General features: G+C 39.5%; 1 long non-coding RNA gene across 2 annotated transcripts; it reads left to right on the top strand.

Moving 5' to 3' along the window:
- The first annotated feature begins 18,823 nt into the window (after positions 1-18,823).
- Positions 18,824-21,434, top strand: LOC109895106 (uncharacterized). Of its 2 annotated transcripts, none has more exons than XR_004210785.1 (4): positions 18,824-18,995; positions 19,439-19,505; positions 19,695-19,758; positions 19,935-21,434. It is a non-coding gene; the product is annotated as an uncharacterized LOC109895106 (long non-coding RNA). The 2 variants fall into 2 exon arrangements; XR_004210784.1 differs by having other exon boundaries at positions 19,445-19,505.
- The last annotated feature ends 417 nt before the right edge of the window (positions 21,435-21,851 follow it).

The following is a 21,851-nucleotide window of genomic DNA, read 5'->3' on the forward strand; positions in this document are numbered from 1 at the left end:
GCCGCAATGAGTCCTACAGCAGGATTGATATACGCTCCTCCCGCTCAGGAGCTCTAGTCCAGGAACGTGTTCCGACCATGAACTGTCCGTCATAAATGCGCGCAGGAAAATAGATTATGCTGCAGGAAGCATAGAGAAGAAAAATAGATGTACCAAGAAGTAATCATATTTGTATAACTAGCACTGAATACATTTAGATTGTTTAAAGCACACTTTTACATGTCTCAGTCGGAAATTAAAGCTCCAATAAGCCCCCTAAAGTGAACGACATATGAACGAGAGGCTTGTAGAATCATAACACTTTCGAGTCGTCAGTTCGTCGTTCGCCGGTAGGGGGTCATGGGCATTATAGACTCAGATGAACGAAATTAGTCGAAAGATTCGTTTTTTTGACCGAACGAGTCGAAAAGATCCGTCATTAAAAATAGTCAACCTTTCCATCACTAACATACAGTAGGAACCCTATGCGGTGTGCAACGTTAATAAATAAACAAGACCCATTTAAGTAAAAAAAACAATTTAAGTATGTCTTTATTGTTCAAATATTATCCATTAGGCTTTTTATAATCAAATAAGAAAAATGACCAAAAGACCTTTAGAAATAAAGAAGTTACATTTATCAAATAAGAATCCTACTAAAGCTTTCTCTAAGGTTCATTAAAGACAACATTTTCCAAGTAAAATTTACCATGAAAATCATGCATCATTAAATATGGAAATCTTGAATTATATTAGCATTCTGCAAGATCTGAGCTGACGCCAATTAAATTAAAGAAAGATGTAATTGATTTTATTAAGGTAGAGTTCATATTCTGTTAAATGCAAATTTGACATGCAATTTTCTACTCTTGTTGATTTATTGCTGCTAGTACATTGTTCAAAGACCCATGTTACATTTCAATAGGGAAACAATGTTTATACATTAAAATTTAAACTGCTCTTATTGCCTGGCTCTACTCACACCAGATGAAATTGGTATGATTTCAAATATAAATTAATAGACACATTTGTAATTCTGCAGCGAAAGGCAATCTTCCTATTTTTCATTAGGATCCTTTAATATTTCATTGAAGCACCACACACCCATTACAGCACAGGGCCTTTACTGCACAGGGCCTGCCTGGCTCTCCCTGCTTGGTGGGTGATGTATAGACAAATGCATTGCTTTTCCACAACACATTTGATTAACAATGTGCACAGACATCTCCACTGCAGGAAAATAGCAATGGAGATGGAAGATGATTGCTGTTTTTGGTTTGATTCTGTATCTATGTAAATGACTGAGTATGTTAGCATTATGTAGGCTTATTCTGCTGTTTAACATTGCCATCTGTCACCAAATAAACTACACTAACATTAGGCTACCAGCACAACCTTAATAGCGGGTAAAGACTTCTGAAAGAAGCAGCGTAATATTATTTGAAAAGCATGGACATGTATTTAGCATGCCCTCTTGCATTTTGATCATGTGATAGTTGTAGGGAATTGAGCAAATATAGGCTGTCTGGATGTAGTCAACACTCATTACACAAAAACTTCAGTTTACCTTCAGTGGATATGGTTATTTTATGCATATAACACACGACTCAAGCTGTAGACTAGTTTGATTTATTGAGTATTGGCATTATGGGGCATGGACTCACTATACTGAGTTAATCTGGAGTGCTGATTTCTATAAAGACATGAGTCCTAAGTGGCCTTTGAGCTATAAACAGTACAGTTAATTAACATTTGATCCCACCTATCCTTGCATCTCTGGAGTTCATTCTCAATTTCATTTCAAAGCACACTGAAACCATTCCACCATCTTTCCCTCCCCATAGCTAGTACAATGTACGTTCTTATATGAGGATAGCAACAAGGCTTCAAGTAGCCTCCTTTCCAAACTGATGGTGGCTTATCTTACCCTTGTTGGGTAATGGCAGGCCTGTGAAGGCTTGTGACAGGAGACAGATGTTCTCTTTACCTCTCAGCAGAGGCATGTCAGCAAGCACGGGATTCCTTTGTGCTGGTAAAGTACGCTGACATCAAGTCCCCCCCCCCCAAAAAAAAAGAGAAAAGAGAAAAAGGCATATCAGTGAAATCAGACCTCTCTCTCTCCTTCTCTCTCTCCTTCTCTCTCTCCTTCTCTCTCCTTCCCCCCCACCCTTATGAGCAAGTCATACATTGGTCTCTTTAAATGCTCTATGTACCTAGAGCATAGTCAGATCAGTAGGTTATATTCTGTAATGGGAAGTCATTTGCTTTTGGTCTGGTGCTGTGTGTTCTCAATCCCTTGCTATTACATTCATATTTTATAGCTCATGTTTCACTCTATATTAACAGCTGTGGCTTGTTTTCACCATCTGCAGACAATTACTTTGAGTTTACTTGGCTTTGTTATAATAGCATGTTTTCTTCTAGCATCTCTCTCAATAGGCACTGTACCACAATCTCTGACAGGTGCTGAGGCATTTGCTCAGGAGACACAGAGAGTTGAATTATTATTGCATTATTTAGTCTTGAAATAAACAAACAAGTTCCTTACAAGCATCATGTGCTACCAAGTCTCCGTTGAGTAGCTATTACATATCACGTGTTCAATTATTCTGTGCAGCCTATTATCATTCACATCAACTAGCAAGCACCCCGTAATGCCCCTTTCCAGCTCCAACAGGCTACTGTTAATGTGTAATACTTCCCCGGCCATACCCTCTCATTTGCTCCTCACTATCTCTTTGTTCTCTGACCTTTCTACATTCACCTTGCCTTGTTTCACCTATTTCCTATCACCAGACTAGTTTGGGTTCTGCTCCACAGTCTAGCTTCAGTATAATAACTTGACACTTCACATTGCATTAGTCTTAGTCCCGACAACAAGGTTATGTGACCTATAGTGTCAGAGAGCATACTCCATGCTTGCCTGGAGTAGCTATTTATCAAGACAGCTTTGGGCCACCTATGATTCAGAGCAGAACAAATACTGATGTGAGGCTAGTCTGCTAGTCTGCTGAGGCGATGTTTGTGTGGCAACAAGACCTTTAGCGACCACCGTAAAGGCTGCACAGTAGCCCTCTCTAGGAATAGTAACCATGTTGCAGAACTTGTAAGCATACTTAATGCAAGCATACTTTTAGCTCATTAGTTTTTCATGACCTGACCAGTTAAAGCTCATGAATATATACTGCAAATTATACCCACTAGTATGAGGTAGCAGGAACGATGTTATGCTATCATGAATGAAGATCCACAGGATCAACATCAATAGATACATAGCAACACCACTGTATGTGTACAGAAAACGTGCTATCAATTAAGGGCAAGGAGATACCAAATGAATTACTACTCAATACCCCAAACTCTTGATTAAAGACAATGAGCTCAGAGGCTAGCCAAGCGTTGAGCTGGCCAGGGTGGAGTGGAGAGGCCTACATTAGGGCCGAAGAGAAGGCGGCTGCTGCTGTGAAACCTGAGGAGGTCATTAGGAGACCAGTGACCTCATTGGTACAGCGCTCTTACAAGCCACCCACTGGCATGATGTCATACTTCATATGTCATCAATCATCCCAGCACCTATGGCCACTAAAAATGACGAGTATATAGATACTGACCATTCAAGAATACTTTCATGACAAACAGACGTGTTAATGTGAAATTCAATGGAACCGATAACAGCATGTTTAAGTTGACTCAATGGTCAATTATAGTTGTTTTTAACACAAAAATACATTGCCTTCTCTATCCACAACATTTTGGCACACACCACAACATTGATTGGTTTATGTTGTTCAAGTGTTAGTTGTGTATAAATTTAATGATATTGGGGCATTCACCAAAGCCAAAACATTAAGGTATAACTAAAGCGTGAAGACTAGGTATCAGTTCCGGCTAACACAAGTCTTCAGGTCTTGCATAAGCGAACCTCCTTAGCCACATAAACATGGTATTCAGGTGACTTTCACTCCCCCTAGCTACGTATTTTTGAAATACTCCTGTATGTGATCTGATACAAATTTCTTCATGCGGCTGCTGGCTCCCTGGTGTAATGGAGTCCGGGCAAGGGCCGCCAGCCTGGAATCCAATATTAAACCTAATTTGTAGTCAATGTCACCTATGTGCAGCAGTGCTTGCCATGTAACCTGCCTCTGACCAAGGGTCCTTACTTTATTATGTAGGCCTCTGGATAGAATGGTGAGTAGAGTCCACTGGGGAGCCAGGCTCCAGGCAATGACCATGCAAAATAAAGGATGATTTTAAATACATAAGCTAAAAGTAAAATGGGCAAAGTAATTTTCTGCAATTAGTATGTTTTTATTTTCTGTGTTTGTTGTTTCACTTGTCAAAGTACCAAAGTACTAAAGTTTATATGTTGTATGAAAAGTAATACTGGAATTTCCATCAAGTATAATTGCAAAAATGTGTATCTTAGATCTCAGATTATTCATTGTATGTAGGTATACTTTTCTGTGCCAACTGTTTCCCTGTGTGTGTGTGTGTGTGTGTGTGTGTGTGTGTGTGTCCACTGGGTCTTGGAGGTCTGCCCGGCCTTGTGTCTGCTTCCTGGTGGTGTCTGGGAGCTCAGGTCTTCAAGGCACCAGGATCAGTTTCCCTCTGTAGCTGTTGTCACTAGCATGGACCCAACTAATTCATCTTGCTAATGGCAGGCGGCTCAGTTGAGCGCTATTATTGTGATTTTCTCTTTTCATTTTATGATACTGGCTGCAGTTCCTATTTTTTCCTTGAGATAATACAATTAGCAAAAGTACACTTAAGAGATAACAGCTCTGTCTGTCCTCAGTTCCCTCCACACAGTTTATTTGGATTCATTTTGTACAAAAGTACAAAATAAATCATTGAAATACAGGAGTGAAGATACTATTATTCAGTCACAGAATAAGACAATTACTCAAGTAAAAGGCAGCTAATATTTTTTTAAATATATTAGTATGATTTGTACTTTCAAAAAACAACACATATTTATTTTACTAATTGTCTTGATATGAATCATGTAAAACATTTTAATAGCCGGGCACACATTTTAACAAATGAACACCTGTTTAAAATAAATGGCAGGTCTAAATGAATAAATGAATGGTTTACAATGTTACCATGTACACGGCTCTGATATTCCCATGGTCAAGTGCATAAAAATGATTGAATAAATGTTCTGTCACCGTTGCTAGCCATGGCACCACCAAAAAGAAAACAGAACATCAAATTCATGGTGCTGAAGAACGAAATCAGGGGTGTATTACAGGAAGCCTTTGCACGTCTGATCCAGATGGATTTGTTATTATTACATTTAGCAGACTCATTGAGTGCCTTGTTGAAAGGCACATCTACAGATTGTTCACCTAGTCAGCTCGGGGATTCAAACCAGCAACCTTTCAGTTATTGGCACAATGCTCTTAACTGCTAGGCTATCTGCCACTCATTGCAATGTTTATACTGGTCATACTGGTCACAATAAAAAGTGTAGTGTTTGCAACATTTTACTGAGCAAAAGCTGCGTGCATTAAGGAAATATACGCTTGGCTCTAGTAGAAGCCCATCTCTAATAAGCACCGGTTGCCTAGTGATTAAAGCAAATAAATGACCAGGCTATTAATTGAAGTTATACAGTATATATTTTTTCACTGGGTAACAATGTGAAGTAAAACGGAGGGAATGTAGTCAGTAGGTTGGAGAGTCATTGGGGTATGACTCTCAGGAGACCGGTAGACATGGAACGACCCCAGCCTGATTTCAGTCAGGAGGAAGGTTGTCGCCATACAAATGAAGAACATGAGAAGTGGTTGGAGGTCTAATCAAGTCCTCAGACTGCACTCACTGGGAGCAATTAAGTCTCCCTCTTCCTCCGATCCAGCATAGGTAACCAGATCTCCTCATTGACCTTCTCAATAAAATGGTTATTTACAGGATGGATAAAATACTCTGGCCCAAAACTTTATAGACCTCCGAGACTCTGTTACTACATGGAGAATCACATGAATTTGCACTTTGAGGTTTTAAGCCGTGGTTCAAAAGATATTGCTTGTTTTGTGCAAAAATTGGTCTTATCCACATGTGAGGAGATGAGGAGAATACATGCAGGAAGTGATGCAACTAGAAATGACGTCATGGCCTGTCCAGGATCTGTGTCTTGTGTATTCATGGCATGGATATCAAAACCTGGCACAGTGTCCAGCCCACCACAGGAATGACTTACCATCATTGCTAGTCTGACACAAATGAAGTCCTGGCACTTGCAGTCTACCCTCTTAGACCACAATACTTCATCATAAGCCATCCTTAATTTGTTTGGTTGTCAGACTACTGTAGTCAAGTCTGTAGAGTGTGGAAGCCTGTTTGTTTACAGCTCCGTTTGTCACAGTATGTCATGGCAGTAGGGGCTGGTTGGAAGTGATCCTTTGCTTGACTTTTTCAACCCCAAATTCCTCCATTACGGTTCTCTCATTAACCCCTAAAGCTATGAATTAAATGTACAATCCTACTAGAAGTACTGTCACCCTTCACCTTTGCAGTCCCTCTGGGAGACATGACCACATTGAGAGGTAGGCATACAGACTGAGGCACATCAAACCAAATTAGCACAAACAGGTTTTCGTCCAATGAGAATTCCCAGCTCAGAGAGGAGTTGGGGCAATGGAGAGTTTTGCATTCAAACTCCATTTCCAATTGTGTCTAGCTAGAGGTATGGAACACATTTTCCCTTTTTCCTCTCGCTCCCCCTAGAGAAATCAGCCTGTCTCTGTGTCCTCTCAGAGCATCTGCTTTACACATCTACGCATCCCTGTTCACTCTCCATCCTCCTATTGATTCCTTATGAGAAAATAACCTGCATGTCTGAATGGGAGTGAGTCAGGATGATGTTTCAGAATGGCATTGTTCGGGTTTGCTGTATTTAGTGTGAAACGGGCTGTAAAAAAACACACACAAAGGAATGTTTGCGGATTTTCAGTGGATTAGCTAAAAATACTTGTCTCAATAAAGGTAATGATCAAAGACCCCATAATATCTCTTCAAATCTAACATATAGAAGCTGAGCAATATGGATGACAGCATTTGTCGTAGCACCAGACCCTCATTAATGGAAAAGAGGCAACTGCTCTGGAGGGTTAATGGCCTTATGTCCCCAGGCAAGCACAATGAATGGAAATGGGATGAGAGGGTGGGGAATATGAGCCGTTCTCCATCCCCACCACAGAGGGAGTTGGTACAAGGATAAAGCGACACTATCCATCCAACCTGAGAAAACATTCACAATTTAAATATGGTGGGCTCTTTCAAAAATAATGTCACATTTAATGCATTGCAGCTGAAAGATGCACACTATTTCTACAGGTTATTGGAGTGAAGGTAATATCCTGCATTGTTTAATGTACCCCCGCACACTGACTCGGTACCATTACCCCTTGTATATAACCTCATTACTGTTATTTTATTGTGTTACTTTTCATTTTATGTTTTACTTTAGTTTATTTAGTAAATATTTTCTTAACTGTTAAACTTTTAAGCACAAATTGGTCCTCTGATCAGTTGACACTTTGTGCTAAAGGCAAGGGCATCTCTGTGACTGTTTCCAGCAAAAGTATCTTATACAGAAATAAATGTTGCATCTTGGATGGGGTTATCACTTAGAGAGGGAGATAGGCCATCATTTAGTGTGAACTCCCACCGTTGTTTCCTGCCACTCCTTCATGTCTCTTAATTACCCCCACTAGGACACACAAACTCCCCTGGGCTCTTTACCAAAAAGCAATAAACACTGTATCACACTGATTTACCAACTGGCAAATTACTGCAAGAGAGTAACACGAAAAAGTCAACCAATTAAACAGAGAGTACAATTGTTGCTGTAACAGATTAGACAGTGAAGTAGTGGATTCTCCTCACATGGGGCACCATTTATGTAGGGGGTTATTCTCACATAAGATTCACTATTTACTTCAAGGTTATAGTATCTGATTGCAGCCTGATAGGTATGCCAGTATATAAATAACATGCAGCAATTATTACTTTGGAATAAAGCAAACCAAAATAGATTTTATATGTACATTTCGACAGGTAAGAGCAAACTTGGCCTTCGTTAGTTACAAATTAGTCTTTTGAAACAGCACATTTCAACAGAGGTGTCCAAACAATACATGTTTGTGGGGTAATACTGCCAACTCGCAAATTGCCATCCTTATTCATGTCTGTCATGGGTATATTTCAATCAGAATGCCCACATAGCCTTCATAACGAGTGAGTACAGCTCTGAGTTGCTGCCATGAGAGTGGGAGAGTGAAGGGGATCTGTGAATGTGTTGACATGTCATAGCCATCAAAATCTAGTAAATCTCAACAGTAAGACATTGTCCACCATCTCAAAAGTGATGGTCTAGATTTTCTGCTAGTCAGCATTGTTACAAAGGTTGCGCAATATAGCTGTCTGCGAGTTACACTTCAAGGTTTGGTATGTGTGGAAAAGTGCATGTGTCAGGAACTTAACTTGGCTTGTTTGTTTATCATAAATGTAAATTGTAATAACAGTACCTTTAAGGCATAACTGATAATTGTCTAATATTTGAACAGCCATTCTAACTTTTATGCAAGCTTTGTGGCTTTCTCTGGTATGAAAACTTTTTAAATGTTTTATTTTATACCCCTTTTCGTGGTATACAATTGTTAGTAGCTACTATCTTGTCTCATCGCTACAACTCCCGTACGGGCTCGGGAGAGACGACCCAGAAGCCAGCCGCACCAATGTGTCGGAGGAAACACCATGCACCTGGCAACCTTGGTTAGCATGCACTGCGCCCGGCCCGACACAGGAGTCGCTGGTGCGCGATGAGACAAGGATATCCCTACCGGACAAACCCTCCTTAACCCAGACGACACTAGGCCAATTGTGCATCGTCCCACATACCTCCCAGTCGCGGCCAGTTACGACAGAGCCTGGGCGCGAACCCAGGGTCTCTGGTGGCACAGCTGGCGCTGCAGTACAGCGCCCTTAACCACTGCACAACCCGGGAGGCTCATATGAAAACTTTTTGAGGCAATGAAGGTCAAAAAACTATTTAGTTATAATAACTAAATAACTATTTAGTCAACAGTAATATAAAAATCATGTTTTATTTACCTTAAAGATTAGCTGGGCAATGAAATACAGTAAGTTGTGGCTGTGTTGTTTTGAGGAACTTCTGAAAAATGTGTTTAGTACTTGTACGTGAGGAGAAATAAATGAAGGGGAGTGGAGAGACTGCAAGAGAGGAAAATAAGTGAAATGTAACTCATAGGTAGTGATATTTTGATAAAGTAATCATGGTTCCAGGAACAAGCTTTAGACCCCGATATCAGCCTTTGGTGATTCTGCGGAGCACTTCAGAACATGGCAGCATCAGATTTACAAATTGAAAATCATTAATAATTCTAACCAGGATGTGATAAATCTGAAATCACTCTCGATGAACCTGGACACACTTTCATAAATCAACAAGATTACTTGCAGATTTTTAAAAATCTGACATCAAGGTGTCAGGCTTTCTAACGGTTTTTGTAGATCCCTTACTGTGATATATCATTAATCTGAGATACATTTGAAGTATGTCAGCAGGGAAATATGTGATCTCTTTAATATCAGGAAACAGGGAAGGAGCAAAGCACTACGTTATTGTGTCTTACACTGATGAGGGTAGTTATTTTGTTGTTTTAGTGTCCATATATGTAGATCAGGGGCCAAACTTAACAATGTACAGGAGGTCACCAAATATGTGGATTTACGACTACTCATGAGATGCAATATGATGATAACAACAAATAAGATGATAATGATGATGAGGAGGATGATGATAATTATTACGATGATGACGAAGAAGATGTAATTCTCTACCTAACGCAAGTGTTGGTCAAATATCCCATAAACCCACCCTAAAGCAATACACAATTGTACAGTACAGTACATGACCAATTCATGTTTTAAATGATCAAATACAACATGTTTTGCTAAACTACCGTGAAAGTGAGTGCACTAGATTGGACATAAATAACAAAGCAATCATAGATTCCACTGAAATGAATGTTCATCTGACTCATTCTAAGTCCTGAGCATGTCCATATTTAAATGATTACAGGCTTAAAGAATGATTGCTTGTAAAATAAGTTTGCTTTATTCTGAGAATGGTGTTGCTTAGTCTTAGGACCTCTGTTGTGGAGAGGGTGGTATTGACCGTGGTGTCAGCAGGGGTGCCTCTGTAATCTAAATGTCATTCACTGAAAGGCATCTCCCACAAATCCCACAGCTTTCATACAAATGTGGGTCCAAAAGATTAAATTACTCTTTCTATCTCCCTCACCCCCTCAGTCCCTCCCCCTTTCCCATGCACCAGTTGCTTATCTGCTGTGATTATAGTCATTATGTACCAGCCGTGTCTGAACCAGACATGCTCAGCCAGCTGCCTCTGCAACCATCCCTCCTCAATTTAGGCCCAGAAAAGCCACACAGACTGATGGCCAGGACCTTATTTAAATCAGAAACCTACACTAAAAGGACTTCCCACACAATAAGTACAAGTGTAACTGTTATTTTACAAATCTGTAAAACAACTCTTGCTTCACATTAGGAATATTTACAATAGCCCTTTCACAAACACCTATGAAGTGTGATGGCTGTCCACAATAATGATAGTTAGGCTTATATTATCCTGTGGCAAAAATGTTAGAAGTGATTTACAGTATTTGTATGATTGCCTCTGGATGGCAATCATACAACACAGACGCTCTTTTCGTGTTCAAAATCTGTTATTATCGTCTTTCGCTACTGTACCAATCGCTGAAATGCCTGTCAGATAGTAGAGTGAATAATGATCTACAGTATTCACCTGCATACGCTCAGCTGAAGTCTAAGCCAAAACTAGTATAAGGTATATATATTTTTAAAGATTGGTGGATTAGGTCATTACCATCAGTATTCATATTTCCCCTCTTAGTAAAAAAATATGATTATTAGTTATCCATTGAATGAAAGTGACAGGAAAGCGCCTCCAAACAAAAGTTATTGATATTACAGCTGCTAACCAGTGCAAGCCAAATAGATAACTCTCACAATACTCTCCCCGTATATTCCATATCTAACAGTACCCTTCAAAATAAACTTCACTCACCGGTTGTGTTTCATGTTTTTGAGCCTATTATGTACTCATGTGCCCTTAATGGTTGCAGTACTTTTACGGAACAGAAGAGTTAACCGTTTCACCAATATGTACTGGAAGCTATAGATTTAGGTAGGCCTTTAAAATCCCCCTCCACTAACTATTATTGTACATGGGTTGGCAGTCTATAGTCGGGCCTGTAAAATCTTTCAGGGAGGGTCATTAAGGATATTTCATTATCTCCGTATTGCCAAGGTCAGGTTGTCCATATATCCACTTTACAGCTGCTAGGGGAATATGCTGCGACTGTAGTATAATAGACCAGAAAATGTCCACACTTGGAATGATGGGAAATCAATATTGGGCCCAGCTCATCAATACAAACCCCATTTTCGCAAGCAGGAAGAAGGTACTCAACAAAAAAATTGAGGAGAATAGATTGAATCAAAAAAGGAAAATAAAATAAAACAATGCTTCAGTGTTCATAATATGTTTTTTGTTACACAGTATGCTGAGACTCCTTCACAAAGGGTGTTTAAACCAGTTTGGCTTGATTTTGTTTTAATCCACCACCACTGGATCAAGAAGTCCATAAATGTCCTAGTACAGTCATGTAACTGCGTTAAAGAAGAGAGAAACATGGGCTGTGACAACGATTTCCCCCATTTATTACAGCTGGGGGCTCAGAGCCCTGCTTTGGTTTGTTATAGAGAATTTTGATACCTCCTGCTCATCTGAAGGCAATTGTGAAGTTTTAAAATCAAAGAGAACCAATCAAATGCAGGTAACTATGTTCAGAGCTATTAATCCTTCAGAGTCTATTGAAGCATGTCAATCTAAGTAACATAAAAAAACATTTTAAACATCAAAATCTGTCAGTCTAAGCTAGAGATATAATTTCTTTGCACGGACTGGAAGGTTGCCGAGCAACTGCAATGTTTGTCAGACCATGAGACATCCCGAAAATCGGTCTTCTCACGAAAACATTGGTTGTGTCCAAACGGTTTGGACTAATATGACCACTCTATGGATTTGGTGTTCTCTGTTTTTCTCTACGACCTCCACAAGCCCCACAGGACAAGTCTGAAGTCGGTAATGCTGATGTGCCAACTTCTGTCTGTAGCATCCAAACTGTTTTCTAAAAAAAAAACAATATGACCCCACAAGTATCACGGGACTCGTCTGAAGGTAACTCAAATGAATGGAAGTATGGAGGTAGTTTTAAGCCAACAAAAGTAAGTGATTAAATATGTGTAAAAATATATATATGTATATATTTATTTCCTGAGCTTTCTTATATCTGCTAGATATACACTTCAAAACCATATTTCTTATCGTGTATTTTTTTTACTGTCTTTTTTTGCCATTTATGAATGTGTTATTTAATGTGTTTCTATGGGCTATAGTAGTAAAGTATTTAAAAAGAAAATTATATGGATACCTAAATGTGTCCTAAAATTCCAAATCAAACAGCTTAATAAGCCGTGGTATGACCATCTTAAAACATTTATATGTTAGCTTAGTAGAGTTTTTACTATTGAACTTATTTAGGCTTTCCATAACAAATGGGTTGGATACGTATTCACTAAATAGATTTCAGCTTTTCATTTGTAAGTCATTTGTAATATATATATATTTTTTTTTTAACATAATTCTACTCTGACATTATGGCATATTGTGTGTAGGCCAGTGACAAAAAATCTCAGTTGAATCCATATAAAAATCCAGGCTGTAACACAAACAAAATATGGAAAAAGTCAAGGGGTGTGAATAGTTTATGACGGCACTGTATATCACTACTTATACAAAGCACCAGTTTCTCTGGCCATGGCATTGGGCAGTTCAATGGTGAGAAATGCTTCATTCCCTGGAGCAAAATATTGTGCTATATAGGACACCAATAAGCTGTTCCCAAACATTTTAAACCTGCATCAGGAAATTGAGTCTATCATAGTTCATGTGGGATTCAATGAAATTATGAAGCGCAGCTAAGAACAGCTGAAGATGAATTTGAAAGAACTGATTCGGTCTCTGCTTGACACCAACAAATGCCCCATAATATCTGGCCCTGTGACCTGCCTAAAACGTGGCATTGAAAGTTTCAGCAGACTTTTAGCCCTCCATAACTTGCAGCTCTGTGGGTGTAACATTTATTGACAATTTTGATACCTTCTGGAAACAAAGTACATTTTATATGGAGGATGGGATCCACCCAAAACATTTGGGTTCATGGATCCTTTCACAGCAATATAAGGCTGCGTTGAGACAATGACTTATCAATGACCCAAGCCCAGCTCAGTTAATCCCTACCATTGTGTCGCTGACTTGTCATAATGCTTCAGCAAATTTACATTATTCCAGGGGCGTTGGAAGACACAATATAAGTAACCTAATTTATGTATCACTAACTGACCTGAATGCCTCTGCTGATCATACAGCTATTGTATGCAGTAATCATGTGCCTATGAACCATAGTTATACTGTTAGCTGTGAGGCGGTGTGCCCTAGTTGGAAGTCCAATGTGTGCAGCTACACTAACATAAATAACATGAGTATGTCTACTTCTGCTAAGATTCCCAGTAAAGCAATGAAAACAATCAAGCGTCCCAGAAAAGTGCTAAAAAAAATGTTTTTTTGTTGCTAGTAACAGATGACATTCATATTCTGACAATCTCTGAAACTCACTGAGATAACACCTTTGATGATAGAGTGGTAGCAATACATGGCTATAACATCTACAGAAAATACAGAAATGCCAAAGGTGGAGGTGTTGCCGTTTATATTCAGAACCACATTCCTGTGAAGCTTATAGAGGATCTCATGTTAAATACTGTTGAAGTAATATTGGAACATATTCATCTACCTCACCTAAAACCCATTCTGGTGGGAAGCTGCTATAGACCACCAAGTGATAACAGTCAGTATCTGGAAACATGTGTGAAATGCTTGATAATGTATGTGTTATTAACAGAGAGGTATATTTTTTGGGTGATTTAAATATTGACTTGCTTAAAACTTCTTTGGGATAGCTGGGACGGTAGCATCCCACCTATGGCCAACATCCAGTGAAATGGCCAACATCCGGTGAAATGGCAGAGCGCCAAGTTCAAATTAAATTACTATAAATATTAAACTTTCATGAAATCACAAGTGCAATATATCAAAATAGAGTTTAACTTGTTGTTAATCCAGCCAAGGTGTCAGATTTCTAAATGGCTGAACTTGACACATTTATGAAATTGCTTATTCCAGTTACTAATAAGCATGCACCTGTTAAGAAAATGATTGTAAAAAAGTTAAATCCCAGTGGATTGATGAGGAATTGTACAATTGTATGGTTGAGAGGGATGAGCAAAAGGAATGGCAATTGACTCAAATGATGTCAATTAGCCTATCAGAAGCTTCTAAAGCCATGACATAATTGTCTGGAATTTTCCAAACTGTTTAAAGGCACAGTCAACTTAGTGTATGTAAACTTCTGACCCACTGGAATTATGATACAGTGAATTATAAGTGAAATAATCTGTCTGTAAACAATTGTTGGAAAAATTAGTTGTGTCATGCATACAGTAGATGTTCTAACCGACTTGCCAAAACTATAGTTTGTTAACAAGAAATTTGTGGAGTGGTTGAAAAACAAGTTTTAATGATTCCAACCTAAGTGTATATAAACTATATAACCCTTAGTAAACCTTTGGAGAAAAAAAAAACATTTGACAGATACAATGCTATTTTATTCTAAACAAATTGACAGCAGACTATCAGCATACTTATAAGGAAGGACATTCAACAAGCGCCACATTTACACAAATGATGATTGGCTGAGTGAAATGTATGATACAAATATTGTGGGAGCTGTTTTGTTAGACTTCCTACATTGACATGATCGATCATAGTTTGCTGCTGGAAAAACATATGTGTTATGGCTTTACACCCCCTGCTATATTGTGGATAAAGAGTAACCTATCTAACAGAACAAAGAGGGTGTTCTTTAATGGAAGCCTCCCCAACATAATCCAGGTAGAATTAGGAATTCCCCAGGGCAGCTGTCTAGGCCACTAATGACATACCACTGACCTTGAGTAAAGCCAGTGTGTCTATGTACTGTATGCGGATGACTCAACACTCTACACATCAGCACCTACAGCAAGTGAAATCACTGCAACACTTAACAAAGAGCTACAGTTAGTTTCACAATGGGTGGCACAATGGGTACAATTGGCCCAGAACAGGTCAGCTGGCTGGCCCTTAAATGTACACAGAAAGCTAACATTAATAATATGCAGTGGTGGAAAAAGTACAGAATTGTCAAACTTGAGTAAAAGTAAAGATACATTAATGTAATTAATAGTAAATGACTCAAGTAAAAGTGCATGTCACCCAGTAAAATACTACTTGAGTAAAAGTGCATGTCACCCAGTAAAATACTACTTGAGTAAAAGTGCATGTCACCCAGTAAAATACTACTTGAGTAAAAGTCCTAAAGTATTAGTTTTTAATATACATAAGTATCAAAAGTAAATGTAATTGCAAAAAATATACTTAAGTATCAAAAGTAAAAATATAATTCATGTCAAATTACTTCTATTAGGCAATCCTTTTTATAGATAGTAAAGGGCACAGTTCAACATTCAGACATAATTTACAAATAAAGCATTTTATGTTTTGTGAGTTTGCCAGATCTGAGGCAGTAGGGACAACCAGGGATGTTCTCCTAATAAGTGTGTGAATTGGACCATTTCCTGTCTCGTTAAGCATTCAAAATGTAAGTAATACTTTTGGGTGTCAGGGAAAAGTACATTATTTTCTTTAGGAATGTAGTGGAGTAAAAGTAAAAGTTGTCAAAAATATAAATAGTAAATTAAGTACAGATATCCCAAAAAATGACAGTATTCAGACCCCTTGACCTTTTCCACATTTTGTTACATTATAGCCTGATTCTAAAATTGATTGAATTATTTCCCCCCCTCATCAATCTACACACAATACCACATGATGACAAAGCAAAATCAGGTATCAAGAAACTGAAATATTACATTTACCTAAGTATTCAGACCCTTTACTCAATACTTTGTTGAAGCACCTTTGGCAGCGATTACAGCCTAGAGTCTTCTTGGGTATGACACTACAAGCTTGGCACACCTGTATTTGGGGAGTTTCTCCCATTCTTCTCTGCAGATCCTCTGAAGCTCTCTCAGGTTGGATGGGGAGCGTCGCTGTGCAGCTATTTTCAGGTCTCTCCAGAGATGTTCGATCCGGTTCAAGTCCAGGCTCTGTCTGGGCCACTCAAGGACATTCAGAGACTTGTCACGAAGCCACTCTTGCATTGTCTTGGCTGTGTGCTTAGGGTTGTTGTCCTGTTGGAAGGTGAACCTTCGCCCCAGTCTGAGGTCCTGAGCGCTTTGGAGCAGGTTGTCTCCAAGGATCTCTCTGTCCTTTGCGCCGTTCATCATGTTTTCACTTTGTCATTATGGGGTACTGTGTGTAGTAGATTGTGGAGGGAATTTTTTAAAATATATTTTAGAATAAGGCTGTAACATAACAAAATGTGGTAAATTGAACGGGTCTAAATATTTTCAGAATGCACTGTAAGTAGTACTTTAGAGTATTTTTACTTAAGTACTTTTCACCACTAATAATATGCATGTAACTCTCTCATGCCTCAAAGTGGAGAAGAGATTGACTACTTGTGTTGTGTTTACATGCTGAATGCACCAAGGTGTCTGTTTAAACTTCTGTACTAGCACACAGCTCGGACACCCATGCATGCCACACAAGACATGCCAACAAAGGTCTCTTTACAATTTCCAAGTCAAGAATAGACTATGGGAGTCTCACAGTACAAAATAAAACCATAACTACATGGAACTCTATTCCACATCAGGTAACTGATGCAAGCAGCGGAATCAGATTTAAAAAACAGATAAAAATACACCTTATGGAACAGAGGGGACACACATGAATGTTGTATTGTAAATATGTTATAGTGGAGTAGTGGCCCGAGGGAACACACTAAATGTATTGGGTAAAGTGTTATGAAATTTAATGTCATGTAATATTTTAAATTGTATATAACTGCCTCAATGTTGCTGGAACCCAGGAAGAGTAGCTGCTGCCTTGGCAGCTATTGTGGATCCTTAATGAATACAAATACAAAATGACTGTTTGATAGGGGCCTGACTGCCTTCGAACCAACACAAACAAAATTCTACAGAAAACATGGAAACATGTTCTTCATCCATGTTAAAATTACACGTTGTCTACTGTATGTTAACTGCTTATTGACCAATTATGGCATAATGAGATCCTGGATGGAAGGGCAGCAGTGATCTATGAGGGCAAAAATTGGCGTGTGCTATACTGATGACCTAATTTTAATATTCGGTGGGCACTCGTTGGGGGAAATGGCACTTTCATGTGTCAGTGCTTTGTGATAGCCCCTGGGTTACTGTACCTCTGCCTAATCTCACCCCCAAGCAAAACCAACCCCACACACTGCTTTGGGAGAGCACAACTGGACCCTCCAAATTACTACCATTCATTGTGGTCACAGCAAGGTGTGAACCTAATTTAAAATCACTGACAGAATACATGTCGAGAGGGAGGATTTGGCTTCTTTTAAAAGTCACCTTCATCTTCTCTGTACAACAATCTCGGCTGACTTGATGCATGCATTGAAGAAAATAAAACAGAGGCGGATTGCAAAAGGCCCCTGTCTGCAGAGATAACCTTGAGGATGTATGGCATTTAGCATTCCACTCAACTGCTGTCTATGACATCCTAAAGCACAGATTTGATCCCTACCTATACATACTGAAACATTAATATCTTTTCATATTAAACGAAAGTGTTGCCTATATTTTTCTTTCGGGGGAAGTGGGAATATAAAGACTCTGTCAATGCATGTTAGAGCATAAGGGGGATGAAACCCAATGGGGCTATTTGCATTTCTGTCTGGAAGAGAGAAGAGCGAGGGGGTTGGGCAGTGAAAGGTTGTGAAAATATTTACTTATTTATCATTCATCTTTTATTTTTCCTCCATTAGTGAACATAGGCGTCAAGTTTGGCACATTGCAACTCTCCACACTCTGCCAAAGAGAAGTGACATGGAGAAAAATAGCTGTTGTTTTAACCTTGAGTCTGATCTTAACAAACATGAATATATTACATACAGTATTCCTCACCCCACCACCATGTTCCACACTTTATTTATGCTGTGGTGTGATGTGGTAGCTGCTTAGCCTCACTGCCAACACAGAAGACAGCTCCTGTCACAACCACTATTCAGAATCACAGAAAAGACAGACTATGGATGTTCTGCAAGATATTGTTATATATTACTGCACTCCTGGTGAGAGATATTCATCATAGCTGAAGAGTATATTTAAGCAATAAGGCCCGAGGGGGTGTATATGGCTAATATACCATAGCTAAGGGCTGTTCTTATGCGCGATGCGCGACGCAACAAGGAGTGCCTGGATACAGCCCTTAGCAGTGGTATATTGGCCATATACCACAAACACTCTAGGTGCCTTATTGTTATTATAAATAAACTGGTTACCAACATAATTAGAGCAGTTAAAATAAACGGTTTGTCATACCAGTTGTATACGTTCTGACATACCACGGCTGTCAACCAATCAGCATTCAGTGCTCGAACTACGCAGTTTATAATTGCACACAATAGAGGGCTTGCAGTTGCGTCACAAACCATCTAGCAACCGCAATTGGAGCCATGTTGGAAGACCAATCAGTCTGTTGGAAGTCCTCCAACAGTCCAGAAGGCTGGCTGTGTTCTGCTATCACTGGAAACTTCGGGAAGATTGCCCATTATTTTGTTTTTCCAAGGACCCAGAAAACGGAGGCATTGGGAGAACCTATTCAAGTAAATACATTTATTCTGAAAATGATAGCTACAGGTACTTTGTGTGCAAGCTAACTCAAATGATCTGCTAATGTATTGTGTTTGCTAGCTAGCAAACTTTACATACTATATAGCTACAGTAGCCAAGTTAATTAAATCTCACCAACTTGCTTACTTAATATTAGCTAGTTAGCTACCTATCTTGATGCATTTATTTTTGTAACTCTCAAAACGTATTTGTAGCTAGGTAGTTAGCAAGCTAGCAGTTCCAGCTGTCAGAAAGGATAGTAGGCTACTCTGGATAAGGCATGTATGTAGCTTTGTGGGAGGACATTATGAAAATATTCTCCAGTTAAAATCCCTAGCGAGAAACTATGAGGACAGAGAGATATAGAAACATAATATTCAGTGCTGTCTAATTTGAGTATAATGCAGCCTGTTTCTTTAATGTTTTCTGTTGTGAGATATAGAGAGCCGTGAAACCCTGCCTGCAGCTGAAGAGGTCCCAATGAATGTCCCAAGAGAATAAAGGTAAATCCTAGTATACCATGGATTATATTGTTAGCAAATTTTGTAAACAAAGTCAACAATGTATAAACCAATTACAACTGGAGCAGGCCAACCCTGCTGGGTGTGCAGGCTTTGTTCAAGCCGATAACTAACACACCTGATTGAATGTATCAAACCTAATTACTTGATAATCAAGTGTCCTATTGCTAGGCTGGAACAGAAGTCTGCTCAGCCAGTAGTTTAGGGATCAGTGGAGTGAGGGTGGCCACCTCTGGTAATTACTTTTTTTTTTTTGGTTCACCTGAAATTATGCTTTAGTAATAATAGCATACTTGTTAATAAGATGTGTAACCTTTTAAATATGATTTAGCTTACTTGTACACTTTGACATATGAAAGTGTTGATTCTTCGAGGTGAAGTGTCTAAACTTGTTTTATTTGTTAACTTAAGGAGCCTCCCGAGTGACGTAGCGGTCTAAGGCACTGCATCGCAGTGCTAGAGGCGTCACTACAGACCCAGATTTGATCCCAGGCTGTGTCGCAGCCAGCTGCGACCAGGAGACCCATGAGGTGGCGCACATGCACAATTGGCCCAGTGTCATCCAGGTTAGGGGAGGGTGTCCATCACGCGCTAGCAACTCCCTGTGCCAGGCCAGTATGGTGTTTCCTCCGACACATTGGTGCGCCTGGCTTCTGGGTTAAGTAAACAGTGTGTCAAGAACATGTGCAGCATGGCAGGGTTGTGTTTCGGAGGATGCTTTCAATCTTCACCTCTCACGAGTCCGTACGGGAGTTGCAGCGATGGGACAAGACTGTAACTACCAATTTGGATATCACAAAAAAGGGGTAGAAAGTACACTTTTTTTTTTTTACAAAGAAATAAGTTAATTGTTAACTTAACTATATTATTCAAGATGAACTAGTGTCAATATCGATTAACCACAGCTCACAATCCTGCAATAAAGAGGGTAAGGGAGTTTGTCTCTTCTCAAATGAGCAATACCTACGTTTTTGTTCAGTTGTAAGCTGTCCAATTAGTTTTGCTTGATTGTCACTTTTTTTCAAGATACAGCATCAGCCATGTGAACCCATTTTGCAGCTGATAATGGCATGCAAAGCCAATGCAGTCATAGACCTACAGCAGTGGTTCCCAACTCCCATCCTTGAGTACCCCCAATAGCACACATTTTTGTTGCAGTTCTAGACAAACATACCTGATTCATCTGGTTGAGAGCCTAATGATTAGTTGATAAGTTGATTCAGGTGTGCTTGTCCGGGGCTACAATAAAACTGTGTACTGTTGGGGGTAGTCAAGGACCGGAGTTGAGAAACACTGGCCTAGAGTTTGATGGCATTAGCCTTATGGGCATTAGCCTTATGGGCATTAGCCTTATGGGCATTAGCCTTATGGGCATTAGCCTTATGGGCATTAGCCTTATGGGCATTAGCCTTATGGGCATTAGCCTTATGGGCATTAGCCTTATGGGCATTAGCCTTATGGGCATTAGCCTTATGGGCATTTGCATTGCACCCCTTGACATTGTGCACCTGAACCAGAGAACATCTTAACTCACAAATTGTTTACATATTGTTGAGCTATATTCTCAATTTAAAAACAATGCCAGTAGACAATTTATGAGGCTAATTGTTATGCTAGATGTTGTACATACCTTGTGCTGACATTTAAATTGTTTAGTGCAAATCCAACATGTATAATCTTGGTGATGAAATGTCTGGAAACAGGAAATGGGATCCTTAGTTTAAAACATCAATACTACATAATGGGAAGGCAAAAAGTGATTTAAAAAAAAAAAAACTTTTGCAAATGTATTTGAATTTTAACTGCAATATCATATTTCATGATGCTGCCACCACCATGCTTCACTTTACGGCTGGTGCCAGGTTTCCTCCAGACATGACACTTGGCATTTAGGCCAAAGAGTTCAATCTTGGTTTCATCAGACCAGAGAATCATGTTTCTCATGGTCTAAGAGTCTTTAGGTGCCTTTTGGCAAACTTCAAGAGGGTTGACATGTGCCTTTTACTGAGGAGTGGCTTCTGTCTGGCCACTCTACCATAAAGGCCTGATTGGTGGAGTGCTGCAAAGATGGTTGTCCTTCTGGAAGGTTCTTCCATCTCCACAGAGGAGCTCTGTCAGAGTGACCATTGGGTTCTTGGTCACCTCCCTGACCAAGGACCTTCTCCCCTGATTGCCCAGTTTGGCTGGGCGGTCAGCTCTAGCAAGGGTCTTCCAAACATCTGCCATTTAAGAATGATGAAGGCCACTGTGCTCTTGGGGACCTTCATTGATGGAGAAAGGTTTTGGTACCCTTTGTGCCTCGACACAATCCTGTCTCCGAGCTCTACA

The sequence above is a fragment of the Oncorhynchus kisutch genome, linkage group LG8 (assembly GCF_002021735.2).
Source record: "Oncorhynchus kisutch isolate 150728-3 linkage group LG8, Okis_V2, whole genome shotgun sequence".
NCBI lineage: Eukaryota > Metazoa > Chordata > Actinopteri > Salmoniformes > Salmonidae > Oncorhynchus > Oncorhynchus kisutch.